This window comes from Lissotriton helveticus, chromosome 10 (genome assembly GCF_964261635.1).
Source record: "Lissotriton helveticus chromosome 10, aLisHel1.1, whole genome shotgun sequence".
Classification (NCBI taxonomy): domain Eukaryota; kingdom Metazoa; phylum Chordata; class Amphibia; order Caudata; family Salamandridae; genus Lissotriton; species Lissotriton helveticus.
Window position 1 is genome coordinate 1,197,616,253 of NC_136071.1, and position 24,024 is coordinate 1,197,640,276.

At 44.5% G+C, this 24,024-nt stretch overlaps 1 long non-coding RNA gene across 1 annotated transcript in view; it reads left to right on the plus strand.

The window, feature by feature from the left end:
• The window catches only part of LOC144785682 (uncharacterized), a 77,917-nt gene extending 65,041 nt beyond the window's left edge, over positions 1 to 12,876 (plus strand). The window contains exons 2-3 of the long non-coding RNA XR_013602020.1: positions 12,005 to 12,104; positions 12,709 to 12,876. This is a non-coding gene — a long non-coding RNA (uncharacterized LOC144785682). The remainder of the gene's footprint in view (positions 1 to 12,004; positions 12,105 to 12,708) is intronic.
• Positions 12,877 to 24,024: the final 11,148 nt, after the last annotated feature.

Consider the following 24,024-nt stretch of genomic DNA (forward strand, 5'->3'; position numbering starts at 1 on the left):
CTAAGCATAGATTGACTAACGCTCACTGAACTTGCATGTACCACAGAGGATACAGAGACGTTCAACCTCCCATCCGGTTGTGCATTAACCTGGGTTGTAATAGGAGGTTGGTCTATAGCTATTGAGGCAGGGTCGTCCAAAATCGTGTCCCCATTAACCTGATGGCATGTACTAATACCTCTGTCAGAAGCAGCCTCATTTGACTCTTTGGTTTTTAGGTAGTGGTCCACCCTTACGGCTAACCCGTCTATCCTATCCATTAGATTACAAAGTTCCTCCTTGATAATGGCCCTCACTTGCATGTGTAGATTGTTCACCAATGTTGATACCCACCCGGGCTGATCGCTGATAGGATCGTTGGACACCCCTGCGGTATCATCGGTCCTGGGCCGTTCCTCTGAAGTAGGGACTTGAGATTGTTTTTTCCGCTTAGCCGATAGTTTGACTTTGGGCTGTATTCTAGATTTACCCCTTCTGCCCGGTTGCTTCCTGATAGCAACATCAGGTGACTCAATGCTCAACTCTAGATCTACTAATAGGGTATTAGGGGGGTCTGTGGATATGACCTCTGTATCTACAATGATACTATGGGATGATGTTTCTAGATCAAGGTTTGGCGTAATGGATAAACGTCTCTCTGTCCTCTCTATTTCTGTAGTAACTACACCCAAAGCTTTCACCAACATCTGATCAATGGAAGTGGGTTTCTGGATTGGTTTTGGTGCAATAGTCACTTGCTTTTTTTCCACGCATCCCCATTTTATATATATCTTTCTTATATGTTGGTACAAAATATCAGCCCAGTAAGTGGAAAGCTCGGTGAATGGCAACACACTGAACCTTAAGTTGCACAAATTACAATGTGTCCAAACACTGAAAACAAAAATTAAAGTCACTCAAACTTTGCCTTACGAGTTGTAAACAGTACCTTTTTTGTCCAGGGCATGCAAAGCATTTGTTAGAGGGGGGGCCCAGCCCAGCCTCTTCCCGCCGCTGACGGCCGTAGACGGTCCCGCCCTTGTCCCAGGCTTAACCCGGTGCGACCCGTGCGCGATCCCGCGACGCGGGGGCTCGCCTCTAATTTATGCGCCTCCGGGCGCGGTATGGGGTGGCAGGGGGTTCACCGCAAGGGCTCTCAGTGCTTAAAGTCCCCCCTCTCCTCGCTGTCCGCGCTGCGTTGGTGTGGGCAGCGGCGGCGGGAGGGGGACCGCGGTGACCAGCTGCAGCAAAGAGGGTGTCAGGAACCAAAGTAAGTGCCCCCTGCAAATAGATTCCACAGAGCCCCCGCTCCGCCGGGGCTCGACTCAAATTTATGCGCCTCCGGGCGCGGTATGGGGCGGTGGCGGCTTCCGCTTCCGCCGCAAGGTCTCTCGGGGCTTGAAGACCCCCCTCTCCTGGCTGGCCGCGCTGCGTTGGTGTGGGCAGCGTCGGCGGGAGGGGGACCACGGTGACCAGCTGCGGCAAAGAGGTCTTCGCAAACTGTCACTTAGCAATACGTAAAAGTAGTCATAAAGGGCTCCAGGGCACCACGCTGCACCGCAGAGCAGAGTACCAAACTGAAACCGGAACAGCGAGTCGCACACAATCGGATAAGAGTTCAAGGTCAGTGACGGTTCAGAAGGCAGGGTCAGTGCGTGCGGCAGCAGCCATCGTGCAGCAGCTCCTCTCGTGGGCGGGGCCTCGGCCTCTCCAGATTGAAAAAATTCATAAGTAGGCAGTCAGCAAACTGACCGCAACCGAGGTCCTGTTTTGGGTGAATCCAATTGTCTCAGCATGAGACATTTCTGCACACAATTTCAGCTCCGGAGCCCATAATAGCTAATAATAAATATTGGACCCTTAGACCCAACTCTTCAGTACACATCTGGATCTGTAGAAGACTCAGGTGAAGTATCACTATGATGCTTTGCTGCAGGAAAGACTGCCATTTTGCTGCCCTGCTGCCCTTCTGCCTGAGTGAGAAGGACCGGACCTGCACCTTGAACCCAGGACTACCTGTGTGACTCCAACGGTTAGTTGGCTGCCCTCTTGATTAGAAGCCTCAGGGACAGAGCAGACTTCCTGAATCTTGAACCCAGTATATGCCATCTGTGAGTTCTGCCCTCCTAAGTGATGCCACCCTAGTCCTAGGCCCTTGGAAGTGGACCTAAAGGTGCTCTGCCAGCCCCACCGTGGTCCCAGCAAAACCGATGCAGCGCGATGCATTGCTTCCCAGAAATTCTGCATCGGACCTGCTGTGCGATGCAACCCGAACGCAACCCGGACTCAGGATTTTGCATCGCAGCCCACAGTCTCCTCGGACCAGGCACTGAGGAACTCATTCTCGACACTGGTCTTCACATCCCAAGTACCTCATTGACAGTAGCCTCCATGAAGACGCAGGACTCCACATTGCAAGTCCTGCTGCTATCTTCAGTACCAGCTGATGAGCTACGCTTCCTCAACGTTGGACTTTGCATCGATGAGGACACAGTTCCTCGCGTCACAGCCTTGCAGCCTCCTCAAAACCACCACTGCGGTATGAATCTCCACACCAAGCCCTCGCAGTGCATCAGATGAACAATGCATCCTCAAAGTGAGACCTTGCAACACTCTGCAACCAGAATTTAAAGTATTCTTGTTCAGCGGACGTAACTGGGTACCTATAGCTGGCCCCTACTCCATCGTGGTTGGCCTGAACTTTGTGCCGGTCCTGCGCAAATAGATAACCACAGTTGGCGTATGGTACTGTTTAGGCACTATTTTCACTTAAATCTACTGATTGGATTTTTGTAGTTTTGTTCTTAAATTATTTATTACATTCTACTTTATTTTTTCCTAATTGATGTGGGTTTTTTCTATTGTTATGTTTCACTTTATTGATGTTTCAAGTGGTACATAAACACTTTACACATTTCCTCTAAGTTACGCCTGCCTGCTCTGTGCCACGCTACCAGAGGGTTGAGCGCAGGTTAATTTAGGGTTTGCTTGCTTCTCCCCCCTATTTGAGAATTTTGGCTTCTGCTTGAATAAAGTTTCACTCCCCTCAACCAGTAGCACCATTTCTCACACAGGGCCACCATGAGCAGGTGCGGGCTGAAGCTGGTGTGAATGACGTCATGCCGGGCGACCATGACGCAAGAGCAGGCTGAGGCGAGAGTGCCTGTCCATGCAAGGCCTCCTGGAGGTCAATGCAGTTTAACCCCTCCACTGCGCTGAACGTTCCGCGTTGGTGCGGAACGTTTTATTGCGCGGGCGGGCCGCGACGCTCAACGGACCGAGGTAGTGCACGCGACGTCCGTTGACCGTTGGCAGTACTCAAGGGGTTAAGGCGAGTCTGAATGGGGTCATGTAGGGACACCTCGAGGTCAATGCAGAGTGAAGGGAGATGGAAGAGTGACGCAGAGCTGCATGGAGGATCAGGGCAACTTCACCAGTTGACGGGATGCATGGTCTGACTTACATTCTGGTCCATGGTGTGCTCTACGCTTGTTTTACCGATTGGTTGCACCCCAAAGCTTTCCAGCAAATCACACTGTGTACATCAAGCAGGATGAAAGGAGGCAAAGGTTACACACCAACTTGGTGGCTGAGTTTTTTTCATTAGGAACGCTTGACATTTCGCCAGGCCCATCCCTACCCAACAGCTGTTCATTACATCTGGAAATCATTTGGACATGGGGGCTTCTGCCTGGGTCACTGCTCTGTCTCAGAGCCTTGGATAAAGGACACATTCATCAGCACTAATGCAAAGTGTGGAGTGAGGAAACCTCTGGGAGAAACAGAACCTTTGTGTCTGATAGAAACTATCCTCTATCTGGTATGGTGGATAAACAGAGACATGCCTATTTAGGACTGGTCGCGGCCGGAGCTCGCTGAACTGACGAGCTATGTAACTTGTGAGATATCCTCTGCCAAGAGTCACCTGATAGGATGGGAGGATGGAGCCGCAATGCCAAGAGTCACCTGATAGGATGGGAGGATGGTGCCGCAATGCCAAGAGTCACCTGATAGGATGGGAGGATGGAGCCGCAATGCCAAGAGTCACCTGATAGGATGGGAGGATGGTGCCGCAATGCCAAGAGTCACCTGATAGGATGGGAGGATGGAGCCGCAATGCCAAGAGTCACCTGATAGGATAGGAGGATGGAGCCGCAATGCCAAGAGTCACCTGATAGGATGGGAGGATGGAGCAGCAATGCCAAAAGTCACCTTATACGATGGGAGGATGGAGCCGCAATGCCAAGAGTCACCTGATAGGATGGGAGGATGGAGCCGCAATGCCAAGAGTCACCTGATAGGATGGGAGGGTGGAGCCGCAATGCCAAGAGTCACCTGATAGGATGGGAGGATGGAGCCGCAATGCCAAGAGTCACCTGATAGGATGGGAGGATGGTGCCGCAATGCCAAGAGTCACCTGATAGGATGGGAGGATGGAGCAGCAATGCCAAAAGTCACCTTATACGATGGGAGGATGGAGCCGCAATGCCAAGAGTCACCTGATAGGATGGGAGGGTGGAGCCGCAATGCCAAGAGTCACCTCATAGGATGGGAGGATGGAGCCGCAATGCCAACAGTCACCTGATAGGATGGGAGGATGGAGCCGCAATGCCAAGAGTCACCTCATAGGATGGGAGGATGGAGCCGCAATGCCAAGAGTCACCTGATAGGAAGGGAGGATGGAGCCGCAATGCCAAGAGTCACCTCATAGGATGGGAGGATGGAGCCGCAATGCCAACAGTCACCTGATAGGATGGGAGGATGGAGCTGCAACGTCACAGCTGCCATAAATGTGTGCAAGCTAAACTGATGTAGTCTCTGACTCTATGCTGTTTGTAGTGTTTCGGGAGTGTTTATTGTAGTAGATACATTTCCAGTAGTTCAGCCCCACCAGGAGCACCAGCATGCTGCTCACCCCTTCTCAACTGCAGCCTCACACTCCCAGGATTCCATATTACATCATTCAGGGAGAATTCCATTAGCATAGTATGAACCACATTAAAACCAGGATACTACATATCCTCCTTTCTTCCAAAAGGAAAACAGAAAAGAGAAAAACAGAAGCTGGACGAATGGAAGAGAGAACCAGAGACTATGAAGAGCAGTGGGAGAAAAAAGGAAAGAACAAGAGAAATGTGATGAATCAGAAAAACAGAAACCCATACCCATCCTCCTTCCTAGATGTAAACAAAGAGAAGAATGAAACAGAAAAAAGACAAATAAAGAATAGAAAGAGAAACCATCAATGACTACTTCCTTCACACCTACTGGCCAGGCAGGTATGCGAGAAGGCAACCCAAGTCAGGAAGAAACAAGATGACAGAGAAGAAGAGAAATGCAAAGGATTACTCAAACCTCTCCATCACATATTGAAGACTGAATCAAAAATAGAAAACAGCACTGGGATATAGTGCAGACAAAGAAACAAGAAGCATAAGAAACCAAACACCCAGGGTATTGAAACCTGAAACTCGCCACTATAGTAATGGGACAAATACCCCAAACTATACAACCAGTATGGGTAAAAAGAGCGAGTGCAGGAGTGACCTCAAGTTGAGATCTAAATGTTGTGCACTATTAAAGTAAAAAAAAACACACTAGACACCTTACGTAAGGTAAAAACGTGCACTGTAGTAAAGGTATAAGTAAGTGGTAGGAAAATCCGAGGTCCGTGTAAGAGCGCACCTCAACTGGAGGTCATGTGTTTTGCACATAACGATGGGAGAAGGCCCAACAGACACACTTCACGGAGAGGTCAAGAGTTGTGCATTGTATGAGCGGGACTACAGTCCACGCAAAACACCTTGTATACTTTCAGGTAAAACATTGTGCACTGTAACAAATGGGCAGGGAACCTATAAAACACACCCTATGTAGGGCAAAATGTAAACAGAACGTGTAAAGTATTGTGCACCGTAGTGACGGTACTAAAACCGTTGCGAGACACCTCGTGTGGAGGTAAAGACATTGTGCACTGTAGTGACGGGACTAAAACCCTTGTGAGACATCTTGTGTGGAGGTAAAGACATTATCCACTGTAGTGACAGGACTAAAACCGTTGCGAGACACCTCGTGTGGAGGTAAAGACATTGTGCACTTTAGTGACGGGACTAAAACCCTTGTGAGACACCTCGTGTGGAGGTAAAGACATTATGCACCGTAGTGACGGAACTAAAACCCTTGCGAGACACCTCGTGTGGAGGTAAAGACATTATGCACCATAGTGACGGAACTAAACCCCTTGCGAGACACCTTGTGTGGAGGTAAAGACATTATGCACCGTAGTGACGGAACTAAAACCCTTGCGAGACACCTCGTGTGGAGGTAAAGACATTATGCACCGTAGTGACGGAACTAAAACCCTTGCGAGACACCTCGTGTGGAGGTAAAGACATTGTGCACCGTAGTGACGGGACTAAAACCCTTGCGAGACACCTCGCGTGGAGGTAAAGACATTGCGCACCGTAGTGACGGAACTAAAACCCTTGCGAGACACCTCGTGTTGAGGTACAGACAGGTGCACTGTAGTGATGGGACTAAAACCCTTGCGAGACACCTCGTGTGGAGGTAAAGACATTGTGCACTGTAGTGACAGGACTAAAACCGTTGCGAGACACCTCGTGTTGAGGTACAGACATTGTGCACCGTAGTGAAAGTACTAAAACCCTTGCGAGACACCTCGTGTGGCGGTAAAGACATTGTGCACTGTGTGACGGGACTAAAACCCTTGCGAGACACCTGGCGTTGAGGTACAGACAGGTGCACTGTGTGACGGGACTAAAACCCTTGCGAAAAAGGCCAAGAAAATACTGCTTACCTGAAAAGAAAAAGTAACCTTACTGGTTCTGTAGCTTGACTTGTCACACTATTAAAATGTCACTAAGCAGTTTTCAAAAACATAGTTAACCACAACGCTAACCCAACTTTACTAGACACCAGCAACACAAAAGAAATAGACAAATACATGCAGAAGGGCCGGTATAGAAGATGCAGTATGTCCTTGGAGCAGACGACGAATGGAACAGAATGCCCAATGATTGTCTCTAGGCGCTGCAAGCAGTTGGCAAAAGATTGCAGACTGACTCACCAATGTGGCGCTGTTTACGTCTTACACAGTCATTTGACACCTTTTATTCTTAATACGTGTCCATGGGAGTGGGCAAATTAGGCAGTCTGATTTCCTTAAATCCCTCTCTTTACCGTAGTAATGTGCAGGAAACGGCTCCGTAACGTAAAATCCAAAGCAACATTACGGTTGTCACGCACAAAGGAAACGTCTCACCAAAAGAATGCCTTCCCTCTACGGCGACGGTTTCACGTGTAAAACCAGTGAAGGAAAGACAGTGTTGCGCATCGTCGAGCGACTCCGCCAAGTACAGATAAAGCTTTATTGAAGAAACGTGAGACTGCGTGGTTGGAAATGAAGGCAAAGCACCGAAGAATAAGGACAAAGTGCTACAGCCAACCTAAAGATGGTAGCATGTCGCAAGTTTCACCCCGGGTGGTCACAGCGTGTAGGTGCTCCAATAACGTCCCTGGGAATGTATGATGTTACAACGCATACTTTTACAACGTATGCCTTTACAACGCATTTTTTACAACGTAACATCATTTACAACGCATTCCATTACAAAGCATGCCATTACAACGAATTGTCTAAAAACTACCTTTACTACGCATACCATTACAACACATACCATTACATTGCATGTATGGTAAGTATTGGATAGTATAGGGGTATCAAGTATCAAGTTTATTTGTTTGATTAATTAAAATCTTACAAAAAGGTAGATAAAACTTCACCAATTTTTAAAATTATAAAACAATCGGATTTTCAATCAATTTTCAAAGAGTTAAATATATATCATACACATTAAATAGAATAGTAGACTGTTCATTATTGTTTTTTACAAAATACTGTATTGTATAAAGTCCGTATTCCCATAGTTTGTTGTTTGGTCAAACAAAAACCTCCAATTTCTTCTGTACAGCACAAAGCAATTTAACAAGTGCAGAATTCATTGGCAAATCTTCTGGATTTAGACTTGCGATCAGGGCCTGTCTACATGTACTTACACCACGCATGTTAAACATTCTTTTAAGCGTAGTTTTTCTTTCGATTTCCAGAACCGTTCCGTCGCCAGCACAGCCCACCTGAGGCTCGTGACGGAACGGTTCCGTCACGAGCATGGAAGGGGTTAATAAAAATGTGTTTATTTTTCTTAGACCATGGTGTTTCCAGGTAGGTTTGAACCTTTAAATTCTTAAATCCAGAGACAATTGACCATGCGTGGCTACGTATGACCAGAGTATCTTTGTCCATAATCATGGAGAGGTAGTTAGTGAGTTTGTTTATTGTTTTTTTGAAGCTCTCCGACGTAATTGTGGTTTCCCAGATTGGTGTTATACCAAATTCTGCAATAGCGCTATTTAAGCAGGAGCTGACATTTGTGTTTGTTTTATTGTTCACTTCCAGCCACAATAAACGGGACATTTTGTTATCCTTGTCGTTTTTTATTCTGTTCCATACTTTTAGTATGTGCCCTTTCCTTGCGTAGAATTGATTGTTTAGCCCAAACTCAAGTCTCACCTGTGCTTGTGAGGCATTCTTCGGGAGAGAGAATAAAGATCTATATGTTTTAGCTACGGCTATATTAATAATCTCAGCATCTTTACCGTTGAGTGCCTCACTACCATAGGTTAGGGCAGGCAATCATTTTGCGGCAATTATGTTTAATAAAGGGTGATAAGACACATCTCCTGTTGATTTCGGAATAATTTTAAATGCCCCTACAACGGAGTTTGCTTTCCTTATAATATCTGTTTTTTGTGTCTGAAAGTTGTCTTTATCATTAAAAGTAACTCCCAAATATTTGTAATCAGCTACTTGCTCCAATTTTTTTCAGTTCAAAAACCATTTATGATTGGATTTCAGATGCACATTTTTTTAAATGACCATAACTTTGGTTTTAGCTTAATTTATTTGCATACCATTTTCCTGTGTATACCTAAAAACCCCATTGATTTATCGTTGCATGCCAACTTTGGTTTGACTTAAAAGTACACTGTCGTCTGCATATAATAGGTTAGATATCAGTTTGTTTGCTAACCTTGGAGGATGTGCATTAATTTCATTTAGGTCTGTAGAAAGGTCAGCTAAAAATAAATTAAAAAGTAAAGGGGCCAGAACGCACACCCTTGTTTCAAACCACTCGATGTAGAGATTTTATTGGTTGGTGTTTTTCCCTCACCTAACCTTACCCTTACCCAAGTTTCTGTGTGCAGGAGCCGGATCATTTTTAAGAGTTTATGCGGAATTCCTTGATTGCTAAGTTTTTCCCAAAGGAGTTCTCGGTCAACACAGTCAAAAGCAGACTTAACGTCTACGAAACACAGGTATAGCGGTTCTTTAGATGTGTTTGCTTTGTCTGTTAATATTGATAGTATTAAAATATTAGTGGATGTACCAAATCCCTTGATAAAGCCTGTTTGGTTCGCGGGCAGTACCTGTTTCTCCTTTGCCCATTCCGTTAAGTTCTCCAGTAGGATTCCAGCAAACAACTTTGCGTCGGTGTGTGGTATATAAATAAATAATACCGGATCTAGGTTTTACTGGACATAGCAATAACAGATAGCTCAATAAATAAGAGTCAAGATTCGAGGTAGTAGGAGTTTGCAGGTTTAATACAGCATAAAGGACAGGAACAGGACAACCTGCACGGGAACAGGATGGCAGCGCTGCCGGGGGCAGGATCAGAATCGGCGTAACATTTAATAACAGTGCACAAATATATATACTAAAACAGTTACATTACAATGAATTACAGTAGGCGGAGCAGTGGGTGTGGTCAATAGCAGTCGCGAAAGATAAGGGTGAAAATGGGTGTAACGGGCGTATACATAGACATGTGATGCAAACGTAACAGAATATGTCATAAATGGGGCGGAAACATGGAGGGGGCTACCTAAGGAGCCGGGACCTCTAACCTAATGGTGCGCGCAAACTGACAATGACGTGTTACTAGCAGAAGCTGGGGGCTATGAACTCTGTGCTAGGAGCAGAGACTGAAGTCTGGAGAGTCAGGGCGACATGTGCCTAAACAGTATCTAGTATCTGATGTTTAGAGAACATGTTGATAGAATCCAAAGGTTATCGGGGTAAAGGCTAACAGATTCTAAGACTGGAGCATGCATTATTCTACATGTAGTGCGTGATGAAGAATATTAAATGACCATTAAATGCAGTATTTCTCTTACATGGAGACGTAAAGGCTAGACAATGACGGAAACTATTGATGCGATTCAGTAGCTTAGGAATGCAGAGAAGGAGGGCTGGACTGATAACTAGAATCATAACATACTCTTGGCAGACTCAGAGGCAGAGCCAGGCTGAGCCGGGCACTGCGAGGCAGGAAGTAAGTGAAGGGTCGAGGATACAGGTGGGGGCTGTATCGCTCCTCAGCGAGGGCTCAGGAGACAGGAGCTGAATCTGGTGTCCGGGCCCTTTTGAGGCCTAGAAACGGGGACTTTACAATAAAATAACGTGCACACTTAGAAACGTGGCAACGTAACTTTACATAGGCCTGATACTCGTAGCTTTCACGAGAACTGGAAACTGGCATACTAGTGATGGACACAACTGTAATTGCGTCTTTAATCAAACATGGGGATACATATGCATATTTAATCATGCACACATAACATAAGATGGAGGACACGTAGGGACACAGAACATGGCAAAATTTACTTTTCCACATTCCCTCCTTGTCACTACGTTTCCATCAGGAAACATCAATATTCATGATACCATCTATCATTTCATACAGTATCATTTGCTCGTCTCGAATTTTCTTGGAACTGGATTTAGGACGGGACTTGGGACTAGGAACACAAGATGTAGCACAAATGCCGCAAATCGCAGGGCCACATTGTAAACAGAGGCAGCAACTGAATATGATCGCTACTGCAATACCCAGAAATGACAATACTTTCCATCCCCAGGCGGAAATTATATTCCAGAACCAACCGGACCATGTCCAGGTGCCTGGATCTTGGTGTAACATATGGGCAATTTTATGGAGTCTGGTAATAGCTGAATAAACAGACGGTGCGTTATTAGGAATGAAAATGCAGCAACTAGATCCGATGACTCTACATGCCCCGCCCCTATCGGCCAGTATGACGTCAAGGACGAGACGATTCTGGAGCACGACAATTCTCATAAAGGATTGCTCTTCGGTTAAGTTACCTAGAGCAGAAGTAGTCTCAATCACTACTGCTTCAAGTGTTCTGGTTAATCTACGTATCAGTTTACTATTTACAACAGTACCTAAGTAGGGGAAGACACCTTTATTGATATCTATGTATTGTTCTAGAGCAGTTTCAGTATAATCGACAATCGGGAAATTTCTCTTGTGTCTAGTATGTACTAGGTGGGAATTCCTATGATAGTCAGGTGGGGCTAGGAAAACTGGTGGCAGTAGGAAGGCAATGTAACATGTACCATCCCAATCAAGGTATGTAAACTAACACTCCCAGGCATAAAATACAACAGTAACACAATAGAGTGAACAAACAGCTTAGTACGGTACTGAGATTAGTAGGGTAATCTAATTTGCGCTAACAAGTCCCCTTTTCTCCCTAACATTAGGATTTTATTGAATAAAATATTTTAAAGTTGCGATACATGATTGATATAAAGGACTTCGAACTGAGAAGGCTTGAATGAATCCTCTTTGTGGTAAGACATTTAAAAGATGTTTTTGAATTAAAAAGAAGTTCACACCGATCTTGTGATACACCCTTAATATATGGTCTCTTATCTATAGGTCGAATTTATTCGATGAAACTTAGACTTTTCGGACCGGAATGCCCTTATTGAAAATAATTACTGATTTCCTTTGAGGTTAGTAGCTAGCTGGTACCTTATGAGTGCAATAATCCTTGCTTAGGTTCACAAATAGTTTAAAATGAAGCCTCCATGTTGAGGCAGGGCTTACCTGCATGTTAATTTGTTTTCCTTTAGATACCCACTGAGTAAATATCCCTTTTTGGATTTTGTTGATAAAGCGCACAGCTAGAAACCCAGAGGAAACTGTACACAGAGTTCGTGATTCTAACTTTAGGTAAGATACCAAGATGTATATAAACCATTCAGTCAAGTCAGTGCACCGTGAGTGCTATAAATATCTCCAGGCACAGTACCCTAACCAGGATATCAGTTATGATTCATGGATAGGATAGGCATATATGGTTAAATTGTGGCGGTCATCTCTTTTTTATTATCCTATTCTCTTCTTCTTTTTTTCTATTTTTCTATCCTTTTAAATCTAATTTGATTGGGACTCTTGTTGGGCTAAAAAAGACATGTATAAAAGAAAATAATTAAGTTGTTTATGTGCATTACATGCAATGTATGAAATGGAGAATAAACATCTAGCTAATTCAGTAAGCTACAATCATTGCATCCCAAGGGAGCGAGAATCGCCCGCTATTAAACTAATGTTTTATGTAATAGGAATATGCATAAAGTTCTATTTATCAAAAATATGAATTTGGTCAATGACATGAATGCACTATCAATTAGCATATGCATAGGTGTTTTCTATATATATAATGAGCGGTACATCAAGATTTATAGCAAACATGTGTATAACCGATAGAAATGTGTAACAAACTTATAACTACTAGAGTAATACCATTGAAATTCTGTTGTTACCTTTGTTACAGAAATTGGATGGTAAATGTCCTGATGAAGACATAATTTCATGTTGAAACGCGTCGACCGGATACCACCTAACCTCCTTTGATCTCTAAATTTGATTCTTAAATTGATTGTTTTGTGAATCCTTATATATCAGTCTAGCATTTTTATTAACTTTTATCAGTGTATTGATCGTTATTAACTGTATTTTTATTCGAATTAAAAATGTATATTTTTTGATACCCTAGTGGTTTGTTTGTTCACTCTATTGTGTTACTGTTGTATTTTATGCCTGGGAGTGTTAGTTTACATACATTATTTACCCTGTCCCAGGATACACATCTGTACCAGGGGGTCCTTGTTGCTCACATACCATCCCAATCAAGGGGCAGACGAACATATGCGGTCTGACCACAAACAAAATAAGAATGACGTGAAGCTTTGAAAATAGATTTCCCACTGTCACTATACTTGACAATAGTAGTACAATCACTATGGCCTACATGTACGGAACCATTATTTCGGACACATAATTCACCTTTGACTGGTAATACTGACATAGCAGGTAAGTCTGGAGTAGAATCAGACTGAACATTCAGGACCATAAAATTCGAAGAATAATTACCTAAGTTATAAACTTCATTTTCTAGATCTAACCCTGTTCTGTGGGGAAGACCTTGCTTGCCTGGGAAACATGTACTATTAAGTAGGGACATATCATTTGAGGATGACGTTAACGTGGACCATGCTCCACACGAACCATTATGTGAAAATGGATAAGGAAAGAGTGGCAGAACTCCCTTCGGTGTCTGGAAAGGGGGGAGTCGACCACACACCCAACAATTTGTGGCATTGCTGGTCTGGTGTGAATAATGTAACATGCGGATAAAAGAATTATTACGCATAGCAAGACGATAAGAAAGTTCATGAGGAGGCAGATCACTAATCGTGTGCTCTACTGTAACATTAGCAGACTTATTTACATGAGAAACTGAAAAACACAAATAAAATGCATAACTGGTGCAGGAAATCATAATGCTAAAATATAGCAGAAAACATAAAATAATAGTGCAACTTCTAGAGTTCTCACTAACTCTCTCTCTGTGGGGGTCTATTATATACATGTCAGAAACCGGTCTAACCGTTTCACCTAGGGGAGGACTTAGACAATCAAACTGGCTGACTTATTTTACTAGACCTTAGTTTAAGCTTATACTCCTGCTGCGGAGTTTTCTCTAACAGGGAAGGGTTCGTAGCAATGTCTTTTGCGGGACAGTCCTTAAGAATAGTACTTTGGCAATTTTTAGAATCCTCGGAAATGTTCTTTGAAACAGGTTTCAGTCCAAAAAATCTTTTCACATGTGACAAATGGACCCAGCCCTTCCTGCCTTCCAGCTTGATGGCAGTACGGGTGGCCAGGAGAACCAGTCGGGGTTCCTTCCAGCGAGGCTCCAGCGGACTTGAACGATCAAAGTTCCTGACAAGAACCATGGATCCGGGAACGATTTCATGCGGTGCCACCTCGGTATTGTCTGGAAATGCGGCAGCAACCTGTGAACGACAAGAGTTGAGGGCAGACATCAAGGAAGCTAGGTAATCTGTCAGCATATTACTTGAAACATCGGTAATACTTCGAGGTCTAGGTGTACCCCACATGTTAGGGGGGCGGCCGAATACGACCTCATAAGGGGACAGACCTGATCTGGAATGTGCGACCATGCGCATATAAAACAAGGCAACTGGCAGAGCTACTAGCCAGTCCACACCTTTCTCTTTACATACTTTTGCAATTCGGATTTTCAGGGTCTGATTATGTCTCTCTACGAGACCGGCTGCTTCTGGATGGCGTACACAATGGAACTTCCACTGGTACCCTAACAACAGGGAAATATGTTTCATAAGCTCGGATGAGAATGGTTGGCCGTTGTCTGAATACACGACCCTAGGGAGTCCATAACGGGGGAAGAATTCACGAACCAACTGCTTGGCAGTGGTCGCGGCTGTGTAATCTGGGACTGGATATGCTTCTGTCCACCTGGACAAAGCGCATACAACTACAAGGACATACTTGAAACCTCGACATCGCTCCATCTGAATATAATCCATCTGGAGGACTTCAAAAGGGTGGTCAGGAGGCTGGAATCCACCTTGTTCCACCGGAACACTTTTACCTGGATTAAACTGACAACATATCATACAGGTACGGACTTTCTGCTTGGCTGCAGCTCGTAAATGCTTGTTGAACCAAATGTTCTGGATACTATCTAACATAGCTTTTTCTCCTAAATGTGCTGGACTATGTGCGGTATTGATAATGACTTGAACCATAGAATCGGGGAGAAACCATGTGGCTTTACCCTTCGTTACCCATCCCTGATCTGTCTGGACCCCTCCTTGTTCGGACCATTTCTTGATTTCCTCGGGAGTAGCATGTAACTGGATATCTATGACATCTTGAGTGGGGTCCTTAACTGTCATACAGGTAGTTGGATCTGGAGTGTATGTCGGTGTCTTATTAACTGGAATGTCTGGTGTCTGTGCTGTAAGCTTGGCTGTGCGATCTGCTAGATCATTACCTTGAGAAATAGTGTCAGTAACTTTCGTATGTGCTTTGCATTTCATGATAGCAATAGATGTCGGTAAATGTATGGCATCTAACAGAGCTTGAATAAGGAGACCATGCTGAATCTTGGTTCCATGAGAAGTCATGAAACCTCTCTCCTGCCAGAGCACTCCAAAGTCGTGTACGACTCCAAATGCGTAACGTGAATCTGTGTAAACATTAACTTTCAGGTTTTTAGCGTGTATGCAGGCTTGAGTCAGAGCAACTAGCTCTGCTGCTTGAGCAGACAAGGTGTCAATACGGTGTGTTTCAATAACTTCAGTGTCAGTAGTCACTGCATACGCGGCTACTAGTTCTCCTGTACTTGTTCTCATACATGAACCATCCACATAAAGTGTCAGGTCGGGATCTGGTAATGGTATATCTGTCAGATCTTGTCTTGGCTTAGTCATAATGTTAACTACTTCCACACAGTCGTGTGTGGCAGGATTTGAATTAACTGACGGTAACAGTGTTGCAGGATTTAGAACGTTGCAGCGTCTGATTTCTATGTGTGGCTGGAACAGTGTCAATTCATAACCTGTTAAACGTGCAATTGTCAAGTGCTGAGTCTGTGTTCGGTTTAAAAGAACATCCACGGAGTGTGGGACTTGTACTGTCAAGGAATGTCCTAATACTATGGAATCACTTTGTCTAATAGCTAGTGCTGTGGCTGCAACTGACTTGAGGCACGCAGGCAGCGCCTGGGCTACAGGATCTAATGTGCTCGAAAAATAAGCACAGGGCTTGTATTGTCCTGCTTGATCTTGTGTAAGAACAGATAATGCTGTACCTTCACGTTCAGTGACGAAAAGTGTAAAAGGCTTACTGTAGTTCGGTGTTGCTAGAACTGGAGCTTGGCATAGAGCTTTCTTTAACTCATTGAAACTAAGTGTATGTTCAGATGTCCAAGGGAGGACAGTCGATACGGCTGCCTCCTGTGTCGTTAACTGTATCAGTGGCTTGGCTAGAAATGCATACTGAGGAATCCATTGTCTGCAATAAGAAGTAAGGCCGATAAAAGCACGTACCTCCTTCTGGGTCTTGGGCTGTGGAAGACTCGCTATTAACTGGATACGGTCAGGTGTCAACTGCCTACCCCTCTTGGACAGTAAGTGGCCTAAATAGATCACTTGCTGGACACAGAATTGAAGCTTAGAAGGGGACACCTTGTGCCCCATCTCGGCAAGGAAATACAAGACTGTAAGGGATGCTCGCTCGCAAGCATGTTCAGAACGGGCTGTGATCAGTAGATCATCGACATACTGGAGCAGGGCAGTGTCAGTTGGCATGTGAATATTGTCTAGTTGTCTCTTAAGTGCTTGACTGTAAATACTTGGACTTTCTGTGAAACCTTGAGGAGCTCGTGTGAACATATAGCTCCTTCCATTTAAAGAAAAACCGAAAAGAAACTGGCTGTCTGGATGAATGGGGACACTGAAAAACGCGTTCTTGAGGTCTATGACTGAAAAAAATGTGGCTTCAGAATCAATGGCTGTCAATAGGGAAGAGATATCTGGGACAACTGGGTACTGGGGAATAATACATTTGTTGAGTTCTCGAAGGTCAATCACTAATCGATATACTGGGGGTGCATTTGGATCAGTACGTTTCATGACTGGAATGATCGGAGAATTACATACATTGGAGTCAGTTTCTACAACTACTCCTTGAGCGATGAGCTCGTCAATAATTTTGGATAAGGCTGCTACAGCCTCAGGTGGCAATCTGTACTGTCTGATTCGTGGTAACACTACACCTGGCTTGAGAGTCACACGATGGGGTGTGATTTGCATGAAGCCAACATCAGTTGGACCTTGTGCCCATAGATGCTGCGGAACATTAGACAATCTCGGATCAAAATCTCGTAATACATAGTGACCCTTGAAGTCACGTAGGAACAGTCGTATTCCCTCTGGGGAACAGCAAATAACTGCACCTAATTCTTTCAGTGTTTTAATACCTAACAAATTTTCTGGACATGACTTCGTAAGTAACAGATCAGTAGTGCGGGACAATGGACCTACTTCTAGAGTAACTGGCTTAGATATCTCGTTTACAATAGGCTTTCCTGAAAATCCAAGGGAAACATTTCTAGAGCCTGAGAGCGGAGCCCCTGGAACTTCGGCGTGACTGATGGTGGTCCTACTTGCCCCTGTATCAATCAGAAACTTTCTGTCTTTCCCTAATACTTGACTATGAACATAGGGACCCTCTTGATCTACAGGTATCTCGATGAGAGGCAAGCCTACCTCCCTCTCTAGGCGGTTTCATGAATATGGCTGATACTCTGGATACTCGGACTGTGCATAATGGTACATCTGCTGTGTAACATGCTGTGTTGCAGCAATAGGCTGCGGTGCTGGAACTGTCTGTTGTGCATTCTGTGGCTGAGAAGTCTGTGAAACTTGTTCTTGTCTAGGCGGATGTGGTCTTTCTTTAGTCTTACCAGTAGCTATGTTGTGTTTCAGAACTGCACACTCGTTTATATAATGACCTGGCTGTTTACAATAATTGCAGGTCCCTTTAACGGGAACTGCAGGATGACTGGCTTGATTCGTACCCCTCTTCTGACTGTCTTGAGGAACAGATTGTGCAACTAGTACTTTCATTTTCGTGTCTTTCATGCGTTTCCTTTCATGATCTTGCTCTTCTCTGATTCTATTCTGGTGATATTGAAGCATCTGTAACATCTGGGACGGGGTATTAGCTTGCCAGGTACTTTCAACTTTCAAAACTCTGTTCTTAACTTGTGGACTTGAATTCTCGACTAATTTAGTAACAAAAAGATGAGGGTATGACTCGCTACTTGTCTTGAGGCCACTGTTAATACTAAAGCATTTCTCGAATCTAGAATAAAAATCACTAGTGTCTTCATCTTGTTTCTGTTTGCAGGCTGAGATTGCATCCCAGTCTTCCTTTTTAGTGGCTAATAATCTTGGCAAAACTTGTATTAACAATTCTGGTAATTCTTTACATTTCTCTCCTAGACCGGTACCTGGTACTCGTATCTTATCTTCAGCTTCGAGAACTGCCCAATCGATCTTTTTCTCTCCCACCTCCCATTCTTTTTCCTTGAGTTTTTCATATACCCCTGCGGGCAACAGGACTTTTAACATTTTAATAATATCTGGATACGTGTATTCTCCCATACGGAGCATGTCTTTTAATTCTCGGTGGAACCCTGCTGGATCTTTGTCATGACAGGGAATTAATTTCTTCATCTCTAAGAGTTCCATCTTTGTAATCGGAGTGTAAACAAACACTCGTTGCATTTCACCATCTGTTGTCCTAACTGGGTGTACTTCTCATAACGGGTTCTGTCTATCTATGTAAAAGGGTTTACTTTCTGGGGGTGAGACATGAACAAAATGCGGGTTCAAAAACGTTCTATATTTGTGGCGCTGTTCTAGAATGACACTAATTAAATCGGTACCTAAACCTTTCCATCTATACTGGAGTAACTCGTTCAGGACATCGTGTAACGGACCTGGATCAGAATGTTGACCCTCATACAGAGTAATGAGGTGCTGGATCATATACATACCCACCAGTCGTTGCTCGGCTGGGGGCAATTTCAGAAACATTTGTGCCACTATTTCGTCTGGAAAAGTGGTAGAATCAGTAATCCATCGGACTGCTGATCGGGCTAGTTCTTGTTCATGCATAGTACTTAACTCACTGTAACCGATTCGTGATTTCAGAATGTGATCGGTAGCTTGAAATACTTGTTCTAGAGAACCTTGTTCTGGTGCTGGATGATGTAAAACTGACTTGTGTTCTAGGCGCAAATGGCGATCTGGAAATCTAGATTTTCCTACATACGCTATTCTAGTGGGATTCTCGTCGTCTACCTCTTCGGTAGAGTCATTTTCTTTCTCGCTTACTTGTGCTGCTTTACGTTGTTCGTGTAACTTTAGTATTTCCTTACGAATTTTCTTGTACATACTCTCTATACTACTGATAGTCTTGTGCTTACCCTCGGCTATATTATCACTCCACCTTGTCAGGATTCTCATTTCGGCCGGATCTTTAGTCGGGGAATCTTGTTCTCTTATTAAACAATTAATCAGAAACTTTAATAACATGAGCTGGATCTCAGCTTTCCTTTGAGACATGGCTTCGCCAATACTTTCTGGATCATCCCCTGTACGGATGAAACGATATATTCTGTCTAGATCTCCTTTCATATCCGGTAGGGTGTCCAAATACCCGGTCACCCGTCTTACACGGATGGAATATATTACTGTACTATCATCACCTGCAACTGGATCATAGCGGCATTCAGTGAGAGCTCGTCGGATATCTGCAACGGACTTATATTTGGGCGTGCGCTGTAACGCACATTCATGTAACTCGGCCAACGTTCTACGTTGGTGTGGTGGCGGGGTACCAGGAGGACCTCCTCCTGCGGCCCCTAAACTGGAATCGTCGACTGATACTCTTCGTGCTGGCAGAGTGGGAAATTGTAATGTAGGCTGGACCGGGGGTACCGTAGCGGGTACTCCGGTGACTGGAGGAGCAGGATTTACATTATTTACAGGAGCTGGCGGAACAGGATTTGCATATTCCGGGACTGTGTCGTCCAAATAGGACGAGATGAAAATATCAGCTGCGGTCGGTTTGTGACGTAGCTTAGTCGGAACTAGTGGTGGCGGAAAATTACTGGATGCCTCCGGGGTCGCTTTTGGCAAGCCCTCGGCAAGAAGAGGATACATACCCTTGATGAGGGCATTCCTCTGTCTGTCTGACTGTTCTGTTTTAACTCGTTCACCTATCTCGATTAGTTCCCTTTCTTGGGCTCGTTCCAAAGATTCTCTACTTAGTTCTGACTTTCTGATTTCTTTTTCGGTTTTTCTATGAGATTCTTTACGCCATAACTCGATGGCATCTTTCTGTGACTGTCTGGCTTTCTTTTTCCATAATGCTTCTTCTACTCTCATGATGCACTCGGCATCCCATGTGCCTGATACGGGCCATCTATACTTTTCTTCTAATTCCTTGGTATACTCTACCCATAAATCTAGATATAATATGGCACTTATGCCATGCTTCTGATACATAAAATGACCTGGACTGTCCCTAGGCGGGACAGGAACTGCTGCTTCTAGCAGACCTTTTCTGGTTTTTAACTGACGTAATTTAGAAAATAAGGGCATGACTGAACTGTAATCTAGACACAATACAATACACAATGAACACGATAATTACTCCACATTCATACCACGACATTAAAAATACATGAAGAACATTTAAAATAACAGTTCGAACAGAATATTACCTGGAATACAGAAAACAGAATACATGAATTTTCTCGAGAACAGAACTGACTAGAACAGAAACTAGATGCACTGCTAAAACAGTACGAAACTTACCGGTCTCATAAAGAGACACGTCAGGACCCGCATCCACCGAAGTGGACACTTCGTTTTGGGTCTGTGTACCACCAAAACCCACGGACCAGAGTCAATTAGATTGACCCTGTCTAGATACTACCCCAGCAACGGTACTCACCGGGCAGCAAGAACGGAAGGCCTCGGACTGGACTGGACTGCTTCGACGCCGGACGGACGAACTTCGGACTTCTGTTACGGGTGGGCCTCCGGATACCTCGGACCTTGGACTCTCGGCTTGGGCTCTGGTCGGGACTCGCCGCGTTCCTCCACCGCCTCGTCTGGATGCTGGACCGCCACCTCCGTCTCCTCCGTGGGCCTGAGGGATACTTGAAGCAGAAATATCTGCACGTGCACGGTATGGTTCCGTCACGGCTGCAGAGGGTCAGGGGGCCGGCGTGGCTTCACCGGCGCGTGGGGAAAGGGCAAGTCCCTGTTCGGGCGCCATTATGTGGTATATAAATAAATAATACCGGATCTAGGTTTTACTGGACATAGCAATAACAGATAGCTCAATAAATAAGAGTCAAGATTCGAGGTAGTAGGAGTTTGCAGGTTTAATACAGCATAAAGGACAGGAACAGGACAACCTGCACGGGAACAGGATGGCAGCGCTGCCGGGGGCAGGATCAGAATCGGCGTAACATTTAATAACAGTGCACAAATATATATACTAAAACAGTTACATTACAATGAATTACAGTAGGCGGAGCAGTGGGTGTGGTCAATAGCAGTCGCGAAAGATAAGGGTGAAAATGGGTGTAACAGGGGCGTATACATAGACATGTGATGCAAACGTAACAGAATATGTCATAAATGGGGCGGAAACATGGAGGGGGCTACCTAAGGAGCCGGGACCTCTAACCTAATGGTGCGCGCAAACTGACAATGACGTGTTACTAGGAGAAGCTGGGGGCTATGAACTCTGTGCTAGGAGCAGAGACTGAAGTCTGGAGAGTCAGGGCGACATGTGCCTAAACAGTATCTAGTATCTGATGTTTAGAGAACATGTTGATAGAATCCAAAAGTTATCGGGGTAAAGGCTAACAGATTCTAAGACTGGAGCATGCATTATTCTACATGTAGTGCGTGATGAAGAATATTAAATGACCATTAAATGCAGTATTTCTCTTACATGGAGACGTAAAGGCTAGACAATGACGGAAACTATTGATGCGATTCAGTAGCTTAGGAATGCAGAGAAGGAGGGCTGGACTGATAACTAGAATCATAACATACTCTTGGCAGACTCAGAGGCAGAGCCAGGCTGAGCCGGGCACTGCGAGGCAGGAAGTAAGTGAAGGGTCGAGGATACAGGTGGGGGCTGTATCGCTCCTCAGCGAGGGCTCAGGAGACAGGAGCTGAATCTGGTGTCCGGGCCCTTTTGAGGCCTAGAAACGGGGACTTTACAATAAAATAACGTGCACACTGAGAAACGTGGCAACGTAACTTTACATAGGCCTGATACTCGTAGCTTTCACGAGAACTGGAAACTGGCATACTAGTGATGGACACAACTGTAATTGCGTCTTTAATCAAACATGGGGATACATATGCATATTTAATCATGCACACATAACATAAGATGGAGGACACGTAGGGACACAGAACATGGCAAAATTTACTTTTCCACAGGTGTCCTGCAATGTAATTAGGCGATAGTTTTCCAGTAGTTGCCAATTTCCTTTCTTTAGGATCGGTGTTATTAGCGATCCTTTCCATGATTTAGGGATTTGGCCGCTCTCGACTACTTCTCTAAAAACATCTGTAAGATTAATAGACCAGAAATCAGGTGCTTCCTTATATAGTGCAAATGGGATACCGTTGGGACCGGGGGCCCCATCCTTCTGTCTTTTAATAGTAGTATAGGGGTAACATTTACTATTCTAACTCCAGGGGGTGCAACAGTAGGGTAAGTGTTGGATAGTGTATGGGTAAAAATTACTATTCTAACTCCAGGGGGTGCAACAGTAGGGTAAGTGTTTGATAGTGTAAGGGTACTATGCGTTGTAATGGTATGCGTTGTAATGGTATGTGTTGTAATGACTGTGTTGTAATGACATGCGTTGTAATTGTATGCGTTGTAGTGTCATGCGTTGTAATGGTTGCGTTGTAATGGCATGCGATGTAAGGGATGTTGCGTTGTAATGACTGCGTTGTAATGGCAGTGCGTTGTAAAAGTTGCATTGTAAAGGTTGTTCCCCGTCCCTAGAGCGGAGTAGAACGCCATGAAGAATGGAGAGCAAAGAGATGTTCGGGAAGACACAGTTGGTAAGATCGCGAGTGCTGATAGTTCCACGCGTGACAACATTTAATGTCAACACATTGGTTAACAAGGGCCTACAGACACGATGTCTCAAAAAGGGTAAACAACCACAGATAAACAGTTGCCTCACCTTGTGTCTCCTCAATCAAGTATACATACAGTACACAAGACATCCACTTGTAGAAAACATCACAGTGTAACCAGAGTCCATGTAGGTGCAGAAAAGTTCACAGAACATAGTCCAAAACAAACTCCTGGCTGCAACCGGGACCACTTAAACAGACATTGCTCAGTCCATATGCCCAACACTAGCGCTAGCCTGTACACCTGCCTCGGGGACTGGCAAAAATAGTGACAACTGTGTGCTGACGAAAACATTGTCCCAAGGCATCTTGACCTTGTGAGACACAGGCAGAAAGCGGGTTTGTGCCGGTCGGTTGACTTGCGATAGCTAAAATGCAGGTGTAGTTCTCACTGAGCTGCGTCCATTGGATACAAAGGTGTAAATGAACTTAGAGAAAAGCAGGTTTGTCGAAAACTGATGCAACTCACTCTGCACAAGAGACACAAAGCAGTCCAATTACCTTGGTTGTAGAGAAGCTGTAGGGACAGCAGGAACAGAGTTCTTGAGACGTTGTAGGGATATTCGTTTTGTGAGTAAGTCAAAAGTTTTTTATCGCAAAAAGCAAAAGCTACCACTACACATCAGACCCTACCCAACTCTCAACGGAGTTAGACAAACACAAACAGGAGTCGCACACAGGCAAAGGCTCGTGCAAGCTATTGGAGTGCAGCAGAGCAAATGTTGAAAAGAAACAACTTAAACAACTTAACAGTAACTATAGGGTATAAGGAGGAACAAACTGAAGGAAACACTGAATGCTAAAAATCACTGAATACGTAAAGCGCGTATACTATAATTCTACACATTACTGCAAATGGTGAGGAGGTAAAATAATTTTGCTTGTGGATAGGTGCTAAAAAACTGAGGAAACTAACTCTATGGAGGATGGAGGAAAAAACTGTGCACAGCTCTGCTGACACAAAAAATATACCCTTACCCTGAGGTTCATGCAGAAAA